Genomic DNA, 21,954 nt, shown 5'->3' on the forward strand with positions numbered 1-21,954 from the left:
GCACCCGGAGGGATCCAAATATCTCAACCACGGGCATTTGATGGGACGACGGCACTGTGCCAGGGATTCCTCCTCCAATTGGAGCTTTACTTCGCCAGCATCAGGCCGGAACCCTAGGAGCGGGAGAAGGTGTCTGTCCTTGTTTCCTGCCTCTGTGGGAAAGCCCTGGAGTGGGCCTACGCGGTGTGGAACGAAGGAGGAGCCGCGTTGGAGGACTACAGGGAGTTCGCTCGCCTCTTTTGGGCGGTCTTTGATCACCCGCCCGAGGGTAGAGAGGCGGGTGAGCGACTGGTCCATCTGAGGCAGGGGACGAGGACCACGCAGGACTTCGCGTTGGAGTTTCGGACGCTGGCAGCGGGGTCCGGGTGGAACGAGCGGGCCCTAATCAACCATTTCCAGTGCCATCTACGGGAGGACGTCCGACGGGAGCTAGCCTGCTGAGACACCATGTTGTCCTTCAACAAACTGGTGGACATGGCCATTCGTTTGGACAACCTGCTGGCAGCCAGAGGAAGTCCTGGTAGGGTTCTGCCCGTTTCCACCCTGGACGACTCGGATCCCGAGCCGATGGAGCTGGGTGGAGCTGGGTGGAGCCGCCGGCCGAGAAAGCGGAGGAGGACAGCGACAGTGCCACTCTGGTGGCACGAAGGGACAATACACCACACGTCATAGTCAACGTTCTTTTGGGCCGGGAGGAGGCAGGCAGGGCACTCACGCATCACCCCAGGTATCAAACACCCACACTGGTTCAGAGCCCTCTGCTGCGCACTGTACCCTACCTATCCACTTTCCCGATATCATGGTAGTTCCTCAGTGTAAGGCGCTAGTCGATTCAGGCGCAGCTGGGAACTTTATGGACAGGGCATTCGCACGCCGTCAAGGCATAACATTGGTTCCCCTATCCATTCCACTCCCCATCAGAGCACTCGATAGTCGACCAATAGGGTCCGGGTTTGTTACGGAAGTCACGATACCAGTCACCATGATCACCCAGGAGACTAATTTTGAGCAGGTTATTTTTTTCGATTATTGAATCTCCTGCTTTCCCTGTGGTATTAGGTATCCCTTGGCTAGCACTTCACAACCCCACCTTCTCATGGCCGCAGAGGGCTCTCACGGGGTGGTCGCGAGAGTGTCAGGGTAGGTGTCTAGGTGTTTCCGTTGGTGCAAACACGGTGGAAAGTCCAAACGGTACCTCCACCGTGCGCATTCCCCCTGAATACCTCGATCTGGCGCAAGCATTCTCTAAAACGCAGGCGACTAAATTACTACCTCATCGAGCGGGGGATTGCGCGATAAACCTCCAGGTAGACGCTGTACCTCCCAGGAGTCATATATACCCCCTGTCACAGGCTGAAACGGTGGCTAAGGAAACCTATGTCACCGAGTCCCTGCGCCAGGGGTATATACGTCCCTCCACTTCACCCGCCTCCTTGAGTTTCTTCTTTGTGAAGAAAAAGGACTGAGGTCTGCGCCCGTGCATTGATTATCGACCACTGAACAGGGAGACGATAAGATTTAGTTGTCCTCTCCCCCTCATTCCTTTGGTGATTGAATCAATACATAGGGCGCGCTTCTTCACCAAATTAGATCTCAGGAGTGCATACAACCTGGTGCGTATCCGAGAGGGAGATGAGTGGAAGGCAGCATTCAGCACAACCACGGGGCATTATGAATACCTGGTGATGCCCTATGGTTTGATGAATGCTCCCTCAGTTTTCCAGTCATTTGTGAACGAGGTGTTTCGGAACATTCTTAGTCGCAGTGTAGTGGTCTATATCGATGACATCCTGGTGTATTCCGCTACGCGCGCCGAGCATGTGTCCCTGGTTGGCAAGGTGCTGACCCGACTGTTGGAAAATGACCTTTATGCTAAGGCAGAGAAGTGTATGTTTTTCCAGCAGTCCGTCTCCTTCCTTGGATACTGCATTTCCACCTCAGGTGTGGAGATGGAGGGAGATCGCATTTCAGCCGTGCGTAATTGGCCGACTCCAACCACGGTTAAGGAGGTGCAGCGCTTCCTTGGCTTTGCCAACTACTATCGGAGGTTTATCCGGGGCTTTGGCAAGGTGGCAGCTCCCATTACATCCCTGTTGAAGGGTGGGCTGTCCCGGCTCCGCTGGTCTGCTGAGGCTGACCTGGCCTTCAGGAGACTGCGGGGTCTGTTCACCTCAGCTCCGGTACTGGTCCATCCCGATCCATCACTACCGTTCGTAGTGGAGGTGGATGCGTCCGAGGTAGGGATAGGCGCTGTCTTGTCCCAACGCTCGGGCACGCCACCCAAGCTCCGCCCCTGTGCTTTCTTCTCTAAGAAGCTCAGCCCGGCGGAGCAGAACTACGACGTTGGTGATCGGGAGCTGTTGGCTGTTGTCCGAGCCTTGACCGTGTGGAGGCATTGGCTCGAAGGGGCAAAACACCCTTTCCTCGTCTGGACGGACCACCGTAACCTGGAGTACATCCGGCCAGCGAGGAGGCTGAATCCTCGCCAGGCCAGGTGGGCCTTATTCTTCACCCGGTTTGATTTTACATTGTCATACATTCCGGGTACGAAGAACGTGAAGGCAGATGCACTGTCCTGGCTGTATGACAAAGAGGCGAGGCCCAGAGACAACACCCTCATACTCCCGGCCTCCCGCATTGTGGCGCCGGTAGTATGGACACAGATGTAGAGCCGGCATTACGCATAGATCCATCTCCACCGCAGTGTCCAGCTGGGCTGCGGTACGTGCCTGCTCTTATCCGTGATCATCTGATCTTCTGGGCACACACGTCACCCTCCACTGGTCATCCAGGTATCGGCCGTACAGTGTGCTGCTTGAGCGGAATGTACTGGTGGCCTACCTTGGCTAAGGACGTGAGGGTGTACGTCTCCTCCTGCTCGGTGTGCGCCCAGAATAAGGCACCTAGGCACCTCCCAGCGGGTAAGCTACAACCATTACCAGTTCCACAACAACCATGGTCTCATCTTAGTATTGATTTTCTGACTGATCTTCCCCTCTCCCAAGGTAACACCACCATCGTTGTGGACCGCTTCTCCAAGTCCTGCCGCCTCCTTCCTCTGCCAGGTCTCCCCACGGCCCTGCAGACTGCGGAGGCCCTGTTTACTCACGTCTTCCGGCACTACGGGGTGCCAGAGGATATAGTGTCCGACCAAGGTCCCCAGTTCACGTCCAAGGTTTGGAAGGCGTTCATGGAACGTCTGGGGGTCTCGGTCAGCCTGACCTTTGGGTTCCACCCCGAGTCAAATGGGCAGGTGGAACGAGTAAATCAGGATGTGGGTAGGTTCCTGCGGTCCTACTGCCAGGACCGGCCGGGGGAGTGGTCGGTGTTCTTGCCATGGGCAGAATATGCCCAGAACTCTCTCCACCACTCCTCTACTAACCTAACACCATTCCAATGTGTTTTAGGTTACCAACCGGTTCTGGCACCGTGGCACCAGAGCCAGACCGAGGCTCCTGCGGTGGATGACTGGTTTCGGCGCGCGGAGGAGACGTGGGACGCTGCCCACGTTCACCTCCAGCGCACCATGTGTCGTCAGAAGGCCAACGCTGACCGTCACTGCAGGGAGGCCCCGTACCGGGGGCCTTCATACCGGGGGATCGGGTCTGGCTCTCGACCCGGAATCTGCCCCTCCACCTGCCCTGTCGGAAGCTGAGCCCGCGGTTTGTGGGGCCGTTCAAAGTCCTGAGGAGAATCAACAAGGTTACGTATAGGTTGTTACTTCCCCCTGATTACCGTATTAACCCCTCGTTTCATGTGTCTCTCCTCAGGCCGGTGGTGGTTGGTCCGCTCCAGGAGTCTGAGGTGCGGGAGGTTCCTCCACCTCCACTGGACATCGAGGGGGCCCCGGCGTACTCTGTCCGTGCCATCCTGGATTCGAGGCGTCGGGTGGGGGGCCTTCAGTACCTCGTGGAGTGGGAGGGGTACAGTCCGGAGGAACGGTGCTGGGTACCAGTGAGGGATATCCTCGATCCCTCCATTTTACGGAATTTCCATCCGGCTCACCCTGCTCCTCGTCCTCCTGGCCGTCCCCGAGGCCGGGGTCGGCGCGCTGCTGGAGCCGCGCATCAAGGAGGGGTACTGTCATGACTTCTGCCGAGGCTGCCTCCCCTCCTTGTTCGGGCAGGCTTCGGCGTTCGTCGTCACCGGAGTTCTAACCACTGCCGCCCCAATCATCATCACAATTGTCTTGTCAATCACACACACCTGGTTCTATTCCCCTAATTAGTCAGTGTATAAGTGTTCCCTCTGCCCCCTTGTCCTTGTGGGTGATTGTATGTTGTGGAGGTTAGTGAAGCTCGGTGGAGCTCTTGTATTTGATATCGACGGGAGTATTTTTCCAGTGTGCCTTGTATTTTTCAGTGCACCTGTTTTGTGCCCTGGAGTGTGTTTGACGCAAACCTGTATATTTTCGGATTAAAGCCTGTTTCTGTGATTTACCCTCCTGCGCCTCACTCCTTCAACACCACCTTATCACACCACAGCAGAACCCTTTTTGGTGCTATATGGAACCTTTTTTTAAGGTTCTGTAAAGAACCATACTCATAAGGTTCTAAATGGAACCTATATGGTGCTATAAAGAACACTTTCCTAAGGTTCTATAAAGAACCATTTAAAAAAGTTAATTTTTAAGCCTTTTTGAGGCTATATAGATCCCTTTTCTTATAGAACCTTTATGGAGAATGGTTCTTTATAGAACCATTCTCAATATCAAAGGTTCTTTGTAGAACAATACAGGGTTTTGTATTCTGGTTTAATACAAAATTCAAAAGGCACTCGCACATCTGAGCTATCTTTTTTGCAGGTGCATGGTAACAGTTGAATAAGATCTGAAAAATAGGAAGAAACCTGCAGACTGCTCTTGATAGTATCACTGCACTTTAATAAGCTTTATGTGTCGGCGGCCTTGAGGCCGATACGTAAAGCTTTATTTATTAAAGAGCAGTGATACTATCAAGAGCAGTGTGAGGGTTTCTTCCTTTTATTCTGGTTTAATAGCCATATTATATTGTTAAAATTCCATATGTTTTATTATTGTGTTTATTAACAAGTTGAATCAGATGTGCTAGCTCTGGAACAGCTGGGTGTCCTTGACACAATGCCATACGTGAGTCTTTCACAAGACCATAGACATATATATAACATGTTATAGCGTAACACAACAAATTAGATTAACTGGAAAGACACTCTTACTCATGGTTGCACAAAAAGAGCTGTGAGCAAACCACGCCCCAAAATATTTGAATGTGCCACCGCCCCTACACTTTCATTATCACTAAAAGAGGAAAGAAACCAATTTTTAACTGCAAAGAACCATTGAAGGGCTCAAAGGGTTCTTTGGGTCAGTATGGTTCCACATAGAACCTTGAGGAACCCTAATTTTTTTGTGTGTAGTCTATATGTTACAAGACTCCTTTCATTACGCTCCTGAATCTATCCTTGTCATAGCCCTATGTGTTTGTCTTTGTTGTCCTCCAAGCAAAGGAAGAAATGCTCTAAATCCCAAATGGCACCCTATTTCCTTTATAGTGCATTACTTTTGACCTGAACCTTATGGGCCCTGGTCAAAAGTAGTGCACATATGTTGCCATTTGGTACAAACCCCTGGATTCATACATCTTGGCAAACTCAGTGGTTCTGTACATTCTTTCTGTTTGCCTGGTGGGAGACCATGCCTCCTTATGCAGAAACAAACTCAGAATCCAACTTTACTTACAGCATTATTAAATGCAAAATCATGACTAAATGCATGTCCCAAGTTGGATTCTTGTCAACCCCAGTTCGAGGTTGTTTTTTTAATAGTAAAAATGCTAATTTCCCCTTAAATTTTGCATGAGTGCTCTGCATAATACCCGTTATCTCTTTTGACACAAAGTAACACATTCATATGAGAATATAAGATTCTGAATAATAAAGTAATCAGAGCTAGCTTTTCATTTATCTCATATTGATTCTGTAGCAGCAAGTTAATGATAGGAGAGTACCTATGACGTGTGAACGTTCCAATTCATCATATTCTCATACATCACATAAAGTGGTGGAAGATGTAGTTGCATTGTGGTAGATTGCTTTCTTCAGCCTCCATAAAATTTTCAATAGGGTACATATTCCTCTCCTAGGGTTCTCTCGCTTCATCTCTGTTTATCTGAAAGGCTTGATACTAACAGTTACCCTGAATGCACTCACTGGCAATGCTATCTTCCCTATACTTTTTTTTCAGCAGCATCCTGTGTTCTTGGCTTCAGGACATGATCCCCTATTCTAATGGACAAAAAAGCAACCCTGAGTAAACTAGAAAAATGACACTGCAATGTCATCATCAAGCACCGTGTCCAGAAACAGCTCATTACTCTGAGATTAACTTCTCTTTTTATTGCATCACTGGTTGGACCAGAGGAAATGGGACAGCTAGATGGATATCATCACAACAAATTGTCGTCCTCTTACACAGACTGGAACACAGCTCAGTTATCATTCTCTTTTACTTCAGAATATGCAAATACAGAGAATCGTGATAACAGTAACTCCTTTGAGGCCTTTTTGAGGGCTTTTTTGTTCTATCATACCACCCAGACCTACATCCACTGAAACATCATTATTGGCGGTAGGCCTACATATCTGGCAAATGATTTGTACATATACTGTAAAACGTAAGTAGCTGTTGTGCTAAAGCACAGCTCTGTCCTTGATTCATCATTTGAATCTCTTCTAAATGAATTGACATTAAAATTAGGTATCAATGGAAATATATTCCTTGAATTTTGTAATTAGCTGTAATTGGCCATAGCATATCTAACTGAATAACTTAAGTTCATTTAAATCTATTTAATAAGTACTGCCTGTTTAGGACACAAGGTTGAGTCAGGGGTGAAGATGAATAAGCATAACCAACTAATCACTAATAAGACTCACTTTCATGAGGTAACACTATACTGTATAGCGCAATGAAATAAACCTGTCACGTAAAGAAATATACATTTAACAGGTTACTGTCATTAATTAGTCAATCCATAACCTCCAAACACACATGCACACATGTGCACATGCGTGTAGCATGCACACACGTGCACATGCGTGTAGCATGCACACGCACACACACACACACACACACACACACACACACACACACACACACACACACACACGTCATTCTTGCAAAGGAATGAATTCCAAATTAATCCATTTGCAAAAGGGATACCACAATTACAGAGCGATCCAATCCCTAAGGATATTCATGGTGCCTGAGCACACATACTGTAATTATACAGTTCGATTGGCGCCACAGGAGGTTTAGTATGTGGGCCACTTTAGAGATGTGATGCATAAATCCATTCAAATACAGTGTATTCCAGGTTAGGGTTATGAATGATAACCTTTATTATGAGGTACACCCACACAGGAATATAACTCAGAGAGATAAAGTTGTACGTCACACTAAATTACTGATAAGGATTATAAATTAGATTAACCCTTTGTAATCCTTTGTGGGGTCAATATTTGCCAAATGGTAATGTCACAGGAGCAGCCTTATAACAAAGGAGTGAGTAAAAATAGTTGCTATTATTTTTCATATGCACATGCCTATTCTCTAACCTTTGAGGATATCTAGATTCTAATCTTGTTTATGAAATAATGGAACCTCAGTCAACATTCATCTCCTTTTCCAGTGAGGAATGGTCTCTCACTGTCCCAGATGGCATCCTATTCTCAATACAGTGCACTACTTATGATCAGGGCCCATAGGGCTCTGCTCAAAGGTAGTGCACTATATATGGAATAGGGTGCCATTTGGGACGCATCCATGGACTGTATAGGATTATTGACTTTGAAGGAGCCCTGAGTAGGCCTGAGTCATGCACAAGTAAGCACATCTTGCTTCATAAATAGATAGTTTGCCATACACATTACCTTAGGAAAGCATTTGACATTGACATTCATTTACCACAGAGCATTTTTTTCATGGTATATGCAAGTTTTTCTCTATTTTTGTCTCTGAAAGCTTTGTAATCACTACTAAATGATGGTAAGTTATTCCAAATAATTAAAAAAGATAATCACATTTTTATTCAAGATAAATAAGCCTATCGTTTAGTAGCATAATATGTGAATTTCAACTAGGAGAGTTCCTGATTGTTCAAGTAGATTTTAAAGTAATTTCACCTTCTATGCTCTAACACTCAGAAGAGAGGGACATACAGTACTTTCAAGTGGTTCGGTGTAGATAGAAAACTGCATAAGGTGGAACAAATACAGTGGCATGGTTCCAGAGTGCAAGTGGTCAGCGCATAGCACATATGCTGTGTCCCAAATGGCACCCTATTCCCTATATAGTGCACTACTTTTGACCAGGGCCCATATGGTCAAAAGTAGTGCACTATATAGTGAATATGGTGCCATTTGGGATGCAGCCAAAGTCATATGGGATGGGAGTGCATCTCAACAGGACCAGGTGGTTGGCAGTGGGGAGTGCATTGGTGGTGGTACACTTCTCAACAGGATGTACATAAATAGGTATTTCAATGTTTACAACATCGAATGAGAGCATAGATCAGTTCACTCAGAGGACAAACAATGTGGTAAAAGATTATGATAAAGTAACATTTATCATGATTCTTCTGACCTACATTCAGATTTGTTTCTCCAAGCGAGAATAGTATATCATAAAGGAAATATAAATATTTAAATTTGGCTATGAGACAATCTGCTGGTACCTGCGGAAGCAAATCCAGACCAGTCTCTCTCTACGTCTTCTTAGCTGGAGGGCAGCCAATTTCAGAGGATCAAGTCAAATGCACAATGCAGTAAATATCAAAATCTTAATGCATGCAGATTTAAGCATAATTTCCTATCTGAAATCCATTAGCTGCTCTCTCTGCTTAAATTAATCTCTCCCTCAAGCGTGAAACAAAATGCATGCTTGGCAGTAGAGTACAGTATTATGCATGGCACAACTCTCACAGATAGAGACTGATGCTGGAAATATGGGATATTATGCCCATGGATGTTTTTGTGGAATTTTGGACATGCAGGGATTGCAATATAGACTGTTAAATAGAATTCCAGTCATACCATAACACCAACCCCAATGTACAAATACACATAAATGTTACCTACTAACAAGACCAATGGGCTGAGCAATGGAGAAATTCTTCTCCTCCTCTCTTCACTACAGAGAATCGGGTCTAAAAAAAAAGCACTGAGTACTGGTTTGGTGAAAACACGGATTGATTGAAGAGCAAAGAGCTGCTGGCAAAGGGAGACACTGCAAATGTCAGACTGAACACAGATACCATGCGTGTAAACATTCTGTTATTTTTAATATTTAATATTAATTATGTAATGTCTACTTATTCTACATGGATGGAAATATCACTTGAAGTTAGTATCTGTCAGTAATGTGAGTACTGGGAAGGAAGAAACATATGTTGGAGACACAGAGTGTGTGATGGGCGATTACCTGATAACAACAAAATCAAAGAAATGCTTCCGTTTTTGCAAATGGCATGTGGGAGGAGTTTGTCTGAACTATGAGAAGTGAGAGAGCAGCGGTTAACTTAAAATGTGCCAACTTGATGAATAATAAAGCAATTATAATTCTTTGCAGATAATTATAGCTCTAGCAGGAGACAAGCCTGTAACTGTATCATTTTCCACATTGAAACACAGACACAGACACAGACACACACAACCACACACAACCACACACACACACACCACTGAATAAAGAATAAAGAATAGAGACAGCCTCCGTCAAACAAGATGATACAGTGGGTTTCAAGAACTGACCAACTTTTTCTGATTTATTTCTGTTGTACACTTTATAGTAAACATGAAAACGTTAAGAAATTCCACTCTGCTGTGGAATCAAAACAAAACAAAGTCTTGCCATATCAGCGTTTGATTAATTTATTCAATGGAGAAGTGCATTTCTTTATGGAGTGCGCATGAGGAAAGGCACCCTGGCTCAATCTGTCTACTGATTTACAATATATCTTCTATCCCATTCGGCACAAGCTGGTTAAATCAACGTTGTGTAGCCCTTTCCTGCAGTCAATGACCAAAAGCGCCCTCTTTGGCCTCATGGGTGGAATGTTATTTATATCTTTCATAATTTCATCATTAATAAATAAATAAAAATTGTACCTGATGAAAATCCGGTCTTTCTACAGTATGTCAAACAGTTTTGTTATATTTCAGTCTTCTCTGATGTATATAAAGTGTAATATTGGGATGCAAACTCAAAATTGAATACATTTAAACTCTATATCTGACATTGTACAGTTGTCTTCTTTTTATTAAGCCCATAACCGTGTGTGTGAGGTGTATACTTTTGTTTCAAAGTAGATTTTTATAAGACTACGAAGAATCATTCTGTGTGACCCTGATTTAGCCCACTGCAGTAAAAGATTAAACGTAATTTGTCCACATATTGTGATGTGGAAAATACATTGGATTTGAAAAAAGTCATCAACGTAAACTGTTGTTTTGTGAAATTTCAACCACAGGATTATGTCATCATGGTAACCAATTTTCAACATAGATAAATCTTGTATAAAATATGTTTAATTTGTACCTTTGAAACAATGTCAGATCTTCAACATAACATCCACCATCGGTGGAAAAAGTACCCAATTGTCATAAAAGTAAAGATACCTTAATAGAAAATGACTCAAGCAAAAGTGAAAGTCACCCAGCTACTTGAGTAAAAGTATAAAAGTATTTGGTTTAAAATATACTTAAGTATCAAAAGTAAATGTAATTGCAAAATGTTACTTAAGTATCAAAATTAAAAGTAAAAGTAGAAATCATTTCAGATTCCTTATATTGCAAACCAGATGGCACCATTTTCTTGTTTTTACAATTTACGGATAGCCAGGGGCTATCTCCAACACTCAGACATAATTTACAAACGAAGCGTGTGTGTTTAGTGAGTCCACCAGATCAGAGGCAGTAGGGATGACCAGGGACGTTCAATTGATAAGTGCGTGAATTGGACCATTTTCCTTGCTAAGCATTCAAAATGTAACAAGTACTTTTGGGTGTCAGAGAAAATGTACGGTGTAAAAAGTACACTATTTTCATTAGGAATGTAGTAAAGTAAAAGTAAAAGTTAGCAAAAATATAAATGTTAAAGTACTTTACACCACTGATATCCACAATATGAAAAAAACTATAGGCTGGGCAGCACGTCCTACTAGAGAGTTGAACTATCTACAGCTATCCATATGGTCTCCCATCCAGGGTTTTAACCAAGCCCAGCCCTGCTATTTTCTAATGTGCTATCTTGAGAATGATCATTGAGAATTCTCCACTTAATATATTCACAATTACTATCAAAGTAATTCCAAAGGGTAGGTTTAACAAATAAAATGATATGTCACCATACATTTTCAATCATATCATCAATGATGCTATTTAGGCCTATATAGCATTTGGGAAGTCATCAAAAGCTATTGTTTAAATTCAGCCCAGGATTCAACGAAACATAGACAATACATATAGGCCTAGGTTTTCAAGTTTTGGTTGATTTCAAATGGAATTTACAAGTTAATAATAAATATGTTGAATTCACGTCTCCATCTCAACCAAAAATCTAAGATAAATGAATATGACATAAAACAAATCAAACTGTATTTAAGGAGCATTTAAAGTTTGATTTGAATTGATTTAGTCCCATTCTTTAACTTAGATGTTTGTTGAAATGGAGACGTGAATCCAACATATGAATTATACATTTGTAGGCAAACTGGAATTAAAGTCAGACTCTGTGGCACAAATGGAACTATCCAAGGAGAAGATACATCTCCTTCAAATGTTGATATTTGATTGTGTTGACATCCAAACAATATTCAATATCACTTTTGCAATACAGTATATAGCCTATTAACTTGTTCGACAAGTTAACAAATTATATGTTGGATTCACTTCTCCATCTCAACCAAAAATAAAAGTTAAAGAATAGGATTAAGCCAGTGGCTCAGATGGAATTATCCAAGCAGTAGAAACATATCTTTTAAATGTTGATATATTACCTTTGTAAATACAGTAAATAGCCTACAGTTAAAACTGTCTTACAAACTAATGTAACAGTATTTATTCAACCTTGAGTAACACATCATGGCCACATTTTTTGGTTACTCTAACAATAAATGTATTCTTATGTAATCATGTTCAGGATAGAATGCAAAGGTCGCTGGTCTGTGGAAATCTGGTCTGTGGATCACTTGCACCATGTACTTTAATGTAATATCAACTGCAATCTAGGTCAGTTGGTTGTGCGTTTAGATGAAGCACAGTGATAACACATGTTGTATAAATAAACAAAATATCTGACATTGTATTCCCATTTGAACTTTGTTGTGCTTTTAAATGGTTAAAAGCGCAGTGATAACACATTTAGAAGACAAATAAACCAACAATCAGACATTGATTTTCCATTGGAATTTTGTTGTGCTTTTAGATGATTGACAGCATAGTGATAACACATAGGGAATTCAACATACTTTGGTTGTCTTTTTGAGTGGGTGAAAATAGATTGTAATCTAATTGATCAATGAATCAACCAAATATTACCAAATTCTCCATGTTGAAATTACGTGGTGTGCCCAGTGGGAGGTTTATCTGACTGAAGTATTTCAGACTGTTTTGACTGTCTGCATTGAGACATGACTCAGCTATATGGAATACAGATGGTGACACCCAGGTCGAAGGACACTGTCGGCTTCATGGAAAAACCTTACCTTTCACTTTTTGTAGATTTTTATTATTTTTGTATTCCTGAAAAGTTTTCCAAGACACCAATATACTGTACAATAACTTTTACAGACCCACTGCCTCTGTCTTTGCAGAGCAATTAGACTGATCCATAGGAGATACAACAGTGAATGTTAATGTAAAACTTGTAAAGTAGTACAGGATTTCTACTGACAAGGGCACCCACCTTGTAGCAATGCCAATCTACATCTTTCATAATGCAAATGAATGAGGTCTCAAATGACCTCTTTAGCCAATTGTATACAGATGTAGGATCTTAATTTGACCTATATTGTTACAGCTAAATAATCCAGCAGCAACAAGATTTGAACGTTTAGTCCATAATGTTGCTTGACCGGTGGATAGGCTGTTAGCTGGCCAAAAGTAGGCTACGTGAAAAGTGCAATACTGTTAATATAACCGTGTGTTAGTGTGGGTTTTCAGCTCATCTGCATTTCCTGTGGTGCAGGAAAATTCTCAGCAACAAAAGAGTGATCAAATTAAGATTCTACATCTGCATCTTTAAATGCACAATAAATGACAGAAATACTGTAGCATAGCAGTAATTGTGTTTCACTGAGCAGTGTTTTCTGTTAATTGTGTGTGCAAAAAGATTGAAAGATTAAACAAACTATTGAAAAGGATTCCCCATAACCTTTCAACTTTTGTCCATGTTTCAAGAGATGGTCACTTCCCACATATATAATTAAGGTAAAATACTTTCATCAGGGGCATATCAGTGATGTGAACCAAGCCAAGATTGAACTCAAATCCCTCTTGTCTAGTCCCTCCAGTGTCTCAACCGCTATTCATCATTGCATTTCCTTTACGCCTCGAAGAAGTAACTGGAATAATGGCATAGATTAGAGTCATTCTCCACTTTCATGTGAAAATATTAGAATCCAGAACCTACTTGAGCAATATGTTTTCTGATCTCACTAAGCAACCCTGTCTAGTGTGAAAACGGAATTTGTAACATTAAACCCACCCTCCCATCCTCCATAGCCTAGTGTTATTCTGTTCAACAGTATTGTTAGCCCTGACGTAAATTGGTTTTGGAAGACTGCAGAGAGGATCTTTGCAAGTTCAAAAACCAAAGAAGAGTAAGAGACAGCCCACTTGTGTTCACAATTTGCTTTTGTTACCACAGCAGACAAAGGGCAACTTGAATTTAGTTGTTATTTGTGGCTTTCAGATGAGACAGTTGTCAGGAATTCACAGATGTTCAAACAGACTTCTCAAAATAAAAGCTCAGAGAATCAAACTACCTCCTGAGTAGATCAACTTTTCTGCTGTAACATACAGATTCCAAGTGCTTTGACAGAGCTCCTTGAGTTGGCCAAGCTTTGTAGCTAACTTTGTTCATCTCTTATCCTCTTCAGATCAGATCTTCAATACTTCTATTGCCTTCTGGAGGATTTATGAAGGCTTCAGAACACCTTGACAGTTTTCCAATCTCTTCTCCCACTGTAACCAGGCCATTATTTTTCTTCTTCTGTAAAGTTAAGTTGATGAGTTAGAGGTCCTCGATATTGATCCTTAAATGGATCGCAGGAAGATGAAAAAGCCGCTGCACTGGTCAATTGTGTGGCCCTCCACTATTGGCAATGTCCACTCCCATTTGGTGGATCACCTGGACATGCAATCCACTTGTGGTCCGATCTGTCAGAGCACTCACACTGTATTTCAGCACCTATTGCATCAGAGGGCTTTGTGATCTGTGATCTGTAACCTTATTTAGCCTGTTGCTTACCCCGGAGGCCTCAAAGCGTGGGCGTTTGTCTCAAATTCAAATTGTAAACTATTCAATACATAGTGCACTGTGTTTTACCTGTGCCCTATAGGCCCTGGTCAAAAGGGCCATTTGAGACGCAGCCTGGGTCTTCTTCAAACAATCCCACCAGCTTTGTGATTCCTCCCTCTCTCAGCTGTATTCTTATTCATTATTCTATACAAGATATACACTGAGTATACAAAACATTAAGAACACCTTAAGAACACCAACTTTCCATGACATAGACTGACCAGGTTAATCCAGATGAAAGCTAGGATCCCTTATTGATGTCACTTGTTAAATCCACTTCAATCAGTGTAGATGAAGTGGAGGAGACAGGTTTAAAAAGGATTCTGTATGTGTACCATTCAGAGGGTGAATGGGCAAGACAAAATATTTAAGTGCCTTTGAATGGGGTACGGTAGTAGGTGCCAGGCACACCGGTTTGTGTCAAGAACTGCAACTCTGCTGGGTTTTTCCCGCTCAACAGTTTCCTGTGTGTATCAACAATGGTCCACCACCCAAAGGACATCCAGCAAACTTGACACAACTATGGGAAAAAGAGTGCCACCAACTGGTGGTGGTCTCGAAAGAGGTGCCGGTCTAATTTTAGGTACAATCAGCCCTTGGATTAGAAGGGTGAATGACCAGTAGGCACACACACACAGGCACACACACGGCAACAAGAAGACAGGGTAGTGATAGTGGTTTCTGTAATGGAACAGAAAGGGAATGTATTACACAACAGCAATAACAGTGATGCTAGTAGCATAGGTTCCCTGGTAAAAACAAAATCCTATAGGATTCCAATGAAAATTCCTATCAGATTTTGGAACCTATTGTATAGGATTTTATCCTATAGGATAGAATCTTATAGGATAGAATCCTATAGGAGTCCAATAGGTCGTCACAATAAGGTGCTCTGCTAAAACCATTGACAACTCTGTGCCATTTTCAAGGGATTGTTAAATAAATGTGAACTATTTGGTTATAATATCATCACCTCTTGAAGACCATAGTCAGAACTACACATTTCCGAATATTCCATGCAAAACAGTTGCACTCATTTAGCTCTATCATCAGTTAAACAGCAAGTAACAGCATACTTTTCATTATCAGTAAAAATCTTTTCATCATGTAATTTCAGATACGTGAGCGTAGCCTCACGATATCTCTCAATATTGGCCACCATTAATTGGATATTTGAGTGATAAAAAATAAAAGTGAACTATACCTAACAAGTATGAGTGGTTTAGATTCATTTCCCATCCTTTCTGGGCTCTGCCTGTCAAGCAGCAGAAGGGCGCATTTGCCGATGTACTGTTAGCTGATAATGTTTACTTTGCAAGCTACGGTAGACACTTTATATAGTTGGCTAAACATAGTGGTAATTAGACCAAACATTTTTCTCCAACCAACGAATGCCTACCTAGCAAAGTTAGCTAACATTATCCCCTTTTCAACATTGTTTTTAAGAGTGTTTAATCACGATTGCTGCTGACAGACAATATAGCCTTATTGCTTATATTCATTGCTATATGAACGCAACATGTAAAGTGTTGGTCCCATGTTTCATGAGCTGAAATAAAAGATCCCAGAAATGTTCCAAACATCAAAAAACGTATTTCTCTTAAATGTTGTGCACAAATATGTTTACATCCCTGTTAGTGAGCATTTCTCCTTTGCCAAGATAATCCATCCACCTGACAGGTGTGGTATATAATTAAGTTGGTTAAACAGCAAGATTATTGCACAGGTGCACCTTGTGCTGGGGACAATAAAAGGCCACTAAAATGTGCAGTTTTGTCACACAACACAATGCCACAGATGTCTCAAGTTTTGAGGGAGCATGCAATTGACATGCTGACTGCAGGAATGTCCAACAGAGCTGTTGCCAGAGAATTGAATGTTCATTTTTAGAGAATTTGGCAGTACGTCCAACCGGCCTCACAACCGCAGACCACGTGTATGGTGTCGTGTGGGCGAGCTGGTTTGCTGATGTCAACGTTGTGAACAGAGTGCCCCATGGTGGCGGTGGGGTTATGGTACAGGCAGGCATAAGCTACGGACAACAAACACAATTGCCTTTTATTGGTGACAATTTGAATGCACAGAGATACCGTGACGAGATCCTGTGGCTCGTTGTCGTGCCATTCATCTGCCGCCATCACCTCATGTTTCACCAAGATAATGCACCGCCCCATGTCGCAAGGATCTGTATACAAATCTTGGAAGCTGAAAATGTCCCAGTTCTTCCCTGGCCTGCATACTCACCAGAAATGTCACCCATTGAGCATGTTTGGGATGCTCTGGATCGATGTGTATGACAGCGTGTTCCAGTTCCCACCAATATCCAGCAACTTTGCACAGCCATTGAAGAGGAGTAGAGCAACATTCCACAGGCCACAATCAACAGCCTGATCAACTCTATGCGAAGGATGTGTTGCGCTTCATGAGGCAAATGGTGGTCACACCAGATACTGACTGATTTTCTGATCCACGCCACAACTTTTTTTTTAAGGTATCTGTGACCAACAGATGCATATCTGTATTCCCAGTTGTGAAATCCATAGATTAGGGCCTAATGAATTTATTATAATTGACTGATTTCCTTATATGAACTATAACTCAGCAAAATCTTTTAAATTGTTGCATGTTGCGTTTATATATTTTTCAGTATATGTATACAGTATTACTTATATGTTTAATATGGGCATATATGGTGGAAACATATATGCCCATATATGCTTATATATGTATCCACACATACAGTATGTGACATTTTTCAGCCTTATGTACACATCATGTGCATATATGTATAGTACTTTTATGCTCATATAAGTGTGACACATAGTATTCAAATGTTTATTACATACTGTATATGTCCCTTATATGTCACAATACATGTTAACAATATGTGTTAACATATACAGTGCCGTGAAAACGTATTTGCCCCTTTCTAATTTTCTCTACTTTTTCATATTTTTGATACTGAATGTCATCAGATCTTCAACCAAAAAATAAATATTAGATAAAGGGAACCTGAGTGAAGAAATAACACAACAATTACATACTTATTTCATTTATTTCATAGACAAAAAAAAGTAATTTCCCCCTTACACTCAATATCTGGTTGTGCCACCTTTAGCTGCAATGACTCCAACCAAACACTTCCTGTAGTTGTTGATCAGTCTCTCACGTCGCTGTGGAGGTATTTTGGCCCACTCTTCCATGCATAACTGCTGTAACGCAGGACATTTGTGGGTTTTCAAGCATGAAATGCTCATTTCAAGTCCTGCCACAACATCTTAATTGGACTTTGACTAGATCATTCCAAAACGTCAAACTTTTTAGCCATTTTCATGTAGACTTGATTGTGTGTTTTGGATCATTATCTTGATGCCCTCAGACAAACCAACAAGCAAAGCGTCAATACAGGACTAAGATTGAATCCTACTACACCGGCTCTGATGCTCGTTGGATGTGGCAGGGCTTGCAAACTATTATGGACTACAAAGGGAAATCCAGCCCCGAGCTGCCCAGTGACGCGAGCCTACCAGACGAGCTAAATGCCTTTTATGCTCGCTTTTAGGCAAGCAACACTGAAGCATGCATGAGAGCACCAGCTGTTCGCGAATGACAGTGTGATCACGCTCTCCGTAGCCGATATGAGAAAGACCTTTAAACAGGTCAACATTCAGAAGGCTGCGGGGCCAGACGGATTACCAGGACGTGTACTCAGAGCATGCGCGGCCAACTGGCAAGTGTCTTCACTGACATTTTCAACCTCTCCCTGACCGAGTCTGTAATACCTACATGTTTCAAGCAGACCACCATAGTCCCTGTGCCCAAGAAAGTGAAGGTAAACCTGCTTAAATGACTACCGCTCCGTAGCACTCACGTCGGGTAGCCATGAAGTGCTTTGAAAGGGTGGTCATGACTCACATCAACACCATCATCCCGGAAACCCTAGACCCACTCCAATTCGCATACCGCCCAAACATTTCCACAGATGACGCAATCTCAAAAGCATTCCACACTGCCCTTTCCCACCTTGACAAAAGGAACACCTACAGTACCAGTCAAAGGTTTGGACACACCTACTCATTCAAGGGTTTTTCTTTATTTTTACAATTTTTTACATTGTAGAATAATAGTGAAGACATCAAAACTATGAAATAAGACATATGGAATCACGTAGTAACCAAAAAAAAGTGTTAAACAAATCAAATGTACACCTCCAGGTTGTGTAGGGGCTATTTGACCAAGAAGGAGAGTGATGGACGCTGCATCAGATGACCTGGCCTCCACAATCCCCCGACCTCAACCCAATTGAGATGGTCAAGACTGTTGGAAAAGCATTCCAGGTGAAGCTGGTTGAGAGAATGCCAAGAGTGTGCAAAGCTGTCATCAAGGCAAAGGGTGGCTATTTGAAGAATCTCAACTATAAAATATATTTTGATTTGTTTTTCACTTTTGTGGTTACTACATGATTCCATATGTGTTATTTCATAGTTTTGATATCTTCACTATTATTCTACAATGTAAAAAATTGTAAAAATAAAGAAAAACCCTTACATGAGTAGGTGTGTCCAAATTTTTGACTGGTAGTGTATGTGAGAATGCTGTTCATTGACTACAGCTCAGCGTTCAACACCATAGTGCCCACAAAGCTCATCACTAACTTAAGGACCCTGGGACTAAACACCTCCCTCTGCAACTGGATCCTGGAGTTCATGACGGGCTGCCCCCAGGTGGTAAGGGTAGGCAACAACACATCTGCCACTCTGATCCTCAACACTGGGGCCCCTCAGGGGTGCGTGCTTAGTTCCCGCCTGTACTCCCTGTTCACTCACGACTGTGTGGCTAAGCACGACTCCAACACCATAATTAAGTTTGCTGACGACACAACAGTGGTAGGCCTGATCACCGACAACGATGAGACAGCCTACAGGGAGGAGGTCAGAGACCTGGCAGTGTGGTGCCAGGACAACAACCTCTCCCTCAATGTGAGCAAGACAAAGAACTGATCGTGGACTACAGGAAAAGGAGGGCTGAACAGGCCGCCATTATCATCGACGAGGCTGTAGTGGAGCGGGTCGAGAGTTTCAAGTTCCTTGGTGTCCACATCACCAACAAACTATCATGGTCCAAACACACCAAGACAGTCTTGAAGAGGGCACGACAACACCTTTTCCCCTTCAGGAGACTGTAAAGATTTGGCATGGGTCTCCAGATCCTCATAAAGTTATACAGCTGCACCATCGAGAGCATCCTGACCGGTTGCAATACCACTTGGTATGGCAACTGCTCGGCATCCGACCGTAAGGGGCTTGACTAACCTGTACCCCCGCACATTGACTCAGTACCGGTACTCCCTGTATATAGCCTCGTTATTGTTATTTTATTGTGTTACTTTTTATTTAATTTTTTACATAAGTTTATTTAGTAAATATTTTCTTAACTCTATTTCTTGAACTGCATTGTTGGTTAAGGGCTTGTAAGTAAGCATTTCACGGTAAGGTGTATTCGGCATGTGACAAATAAAATTTGATTTGACCTAGCTGCGCTTCAGCTGCAGCTCGCAGACGGATGGCCTGACATTCGCTAGGCTTAATGGGAGCCATAATTAAATAAGTAAATAAGTATCCAGTTTTTGTCATTTGTAAACTCAGGTTCCCTTTATCTAATATTCGTTTTTTGTTAAAGATCTGATAACATTCAGCATAAAGAAAACATGCAAAAATCAGGAAGGGGGCAAATACTTTTTCATGGCACTGTATGTTATGGGAGCATTATTTCAGTGAAACTTGTAGTCATGGTAATAAAATATTAAAACAAATGGGGGACACAAAACACAAATGTCATTTAATCCTATTAATTTTTTTTTTTTTTTTATTGCTTCTCAATTCAGCCATTTTACTCTTTTAAGCCTTTGTAGCAACCAGGAAGTGCTTCATGACAGCATCTGTCGGGGAAAGCAACAAATACAAGATAAAGAGCACATAGAACAGTTAGGGGTTGGGTTTGGGGTCATAAATACAATTTACAGTATTTTATTTTTAAACCTTTATGTGAAAAGCTTCTCAGATTCAGTATAATAAGAAATCCTTGACCATTAATGCCCTATTTACAACGATTGATTGGTAAATTCAATTAAGAGATAGTTAACATTTTTACACCTTATAGCCAGTCAGATGGTTCCATACCCTGGAAGTACTCTATGGGCCAGGATAAACTGTAATCCATGGTTCAGAGTTGTTTAAATAGCCACTATTAACTTGAGGGGATTTGGCCACAAACATTGAGCTTTGTCTAATTGCGCCCATCACCCACATCGTTTTTTTGTTAGCCATCTGACTATAATGTATAAAAAGGTGAACCATCCCTTTAACATCTTCAATTGATTCAATTAAAATTGACCCCAACCCTGTTATGGGGTATTCATTTTTAAAGGGATACTTAGAGATTTTGAGATTTATGTTGTTTTTCTACTTACCCGGAGTCAGATGAACCCATTAATAAAAAATGTATGTCTCTGCAAGCAGTTTGGAGATGATTGAAGTTAGCATGCCATGAGTCATAAGTCATATTATTATTATTTTTATATCATGACAATACCCACACACTGTCAAATGCTAATTTGCAATCGATGAACAAAAACCTGCTCACCAGTTATTGCGGACACTTTTTCAGGATCTAATCCGTCTTTTTTCTCACCATCTTCTCCCCTTTTAGCTTTGCCCCCTAGAATTGTTCAAATGAAATAAATTCAATGTGTATAAATAATTATCCAAAGTCATAATGACACACCCAGATATTTAAATTTGAGTTAGGTCTGAAGATAATTACTCTGGCTTATCTGTACAATGCTACAAATAATACATACATAGACATTCTGTACCACAGCCATTGTCGCATAGAATTAGAATGAGTAGAATGGACATTCCCGAAACAGTGTTGGTTTGGGTGAACAGCAAGTAGCCTCTTTTCACAGGCGATGTATCTCTGACACAACGCCTGTTATCCTAATATGTGCATTCTGAGATCGAGACCCCAAAAAAATTACCCATGGTGATTGGAACTTCTTCAAACTTCGAGACAAAATTCTATTGAGCCTGAGAAAGCTTCTCCCTCACACCCAAGGCAGAGCCACTCCTAGCCATAATCTAAAAGTTTATGCCCCTTCTAGTAATTCTAATTCTACAGTCTACACAATCTCTGTACATACTGTACCTCTCAGGTTGCTTTTTAGCAACAAGTCATCATCTAAAGCACCCAACAGCTGTTGGCCTGGTTGCATGGCCGCCCTCCAGAAGGTCTTTGGGACTTTACTGTTCGAGCCTTGGTAAATTTCCATCTGCAAAACATCCTCTGTATTTAAAATAGTCATATTAGCTAATACATTGACCCTGTATTAAAAAATA

The sequence above is a fragment of the Coregonus clupeaformis genome, chromosome 14 (genome assembly GCF_020615455.1).
Source record: "Coregonus clupeaformis isolate EN_2021a chromosome 14, ASM2061545v1, whole genome shotgun sequence".
NCBI lineage: Eukaryota > Metazoa > Chordata > Actinopteri > Salmoniformes > Salmonidae > Coregonus > Coregonus clupeaformis.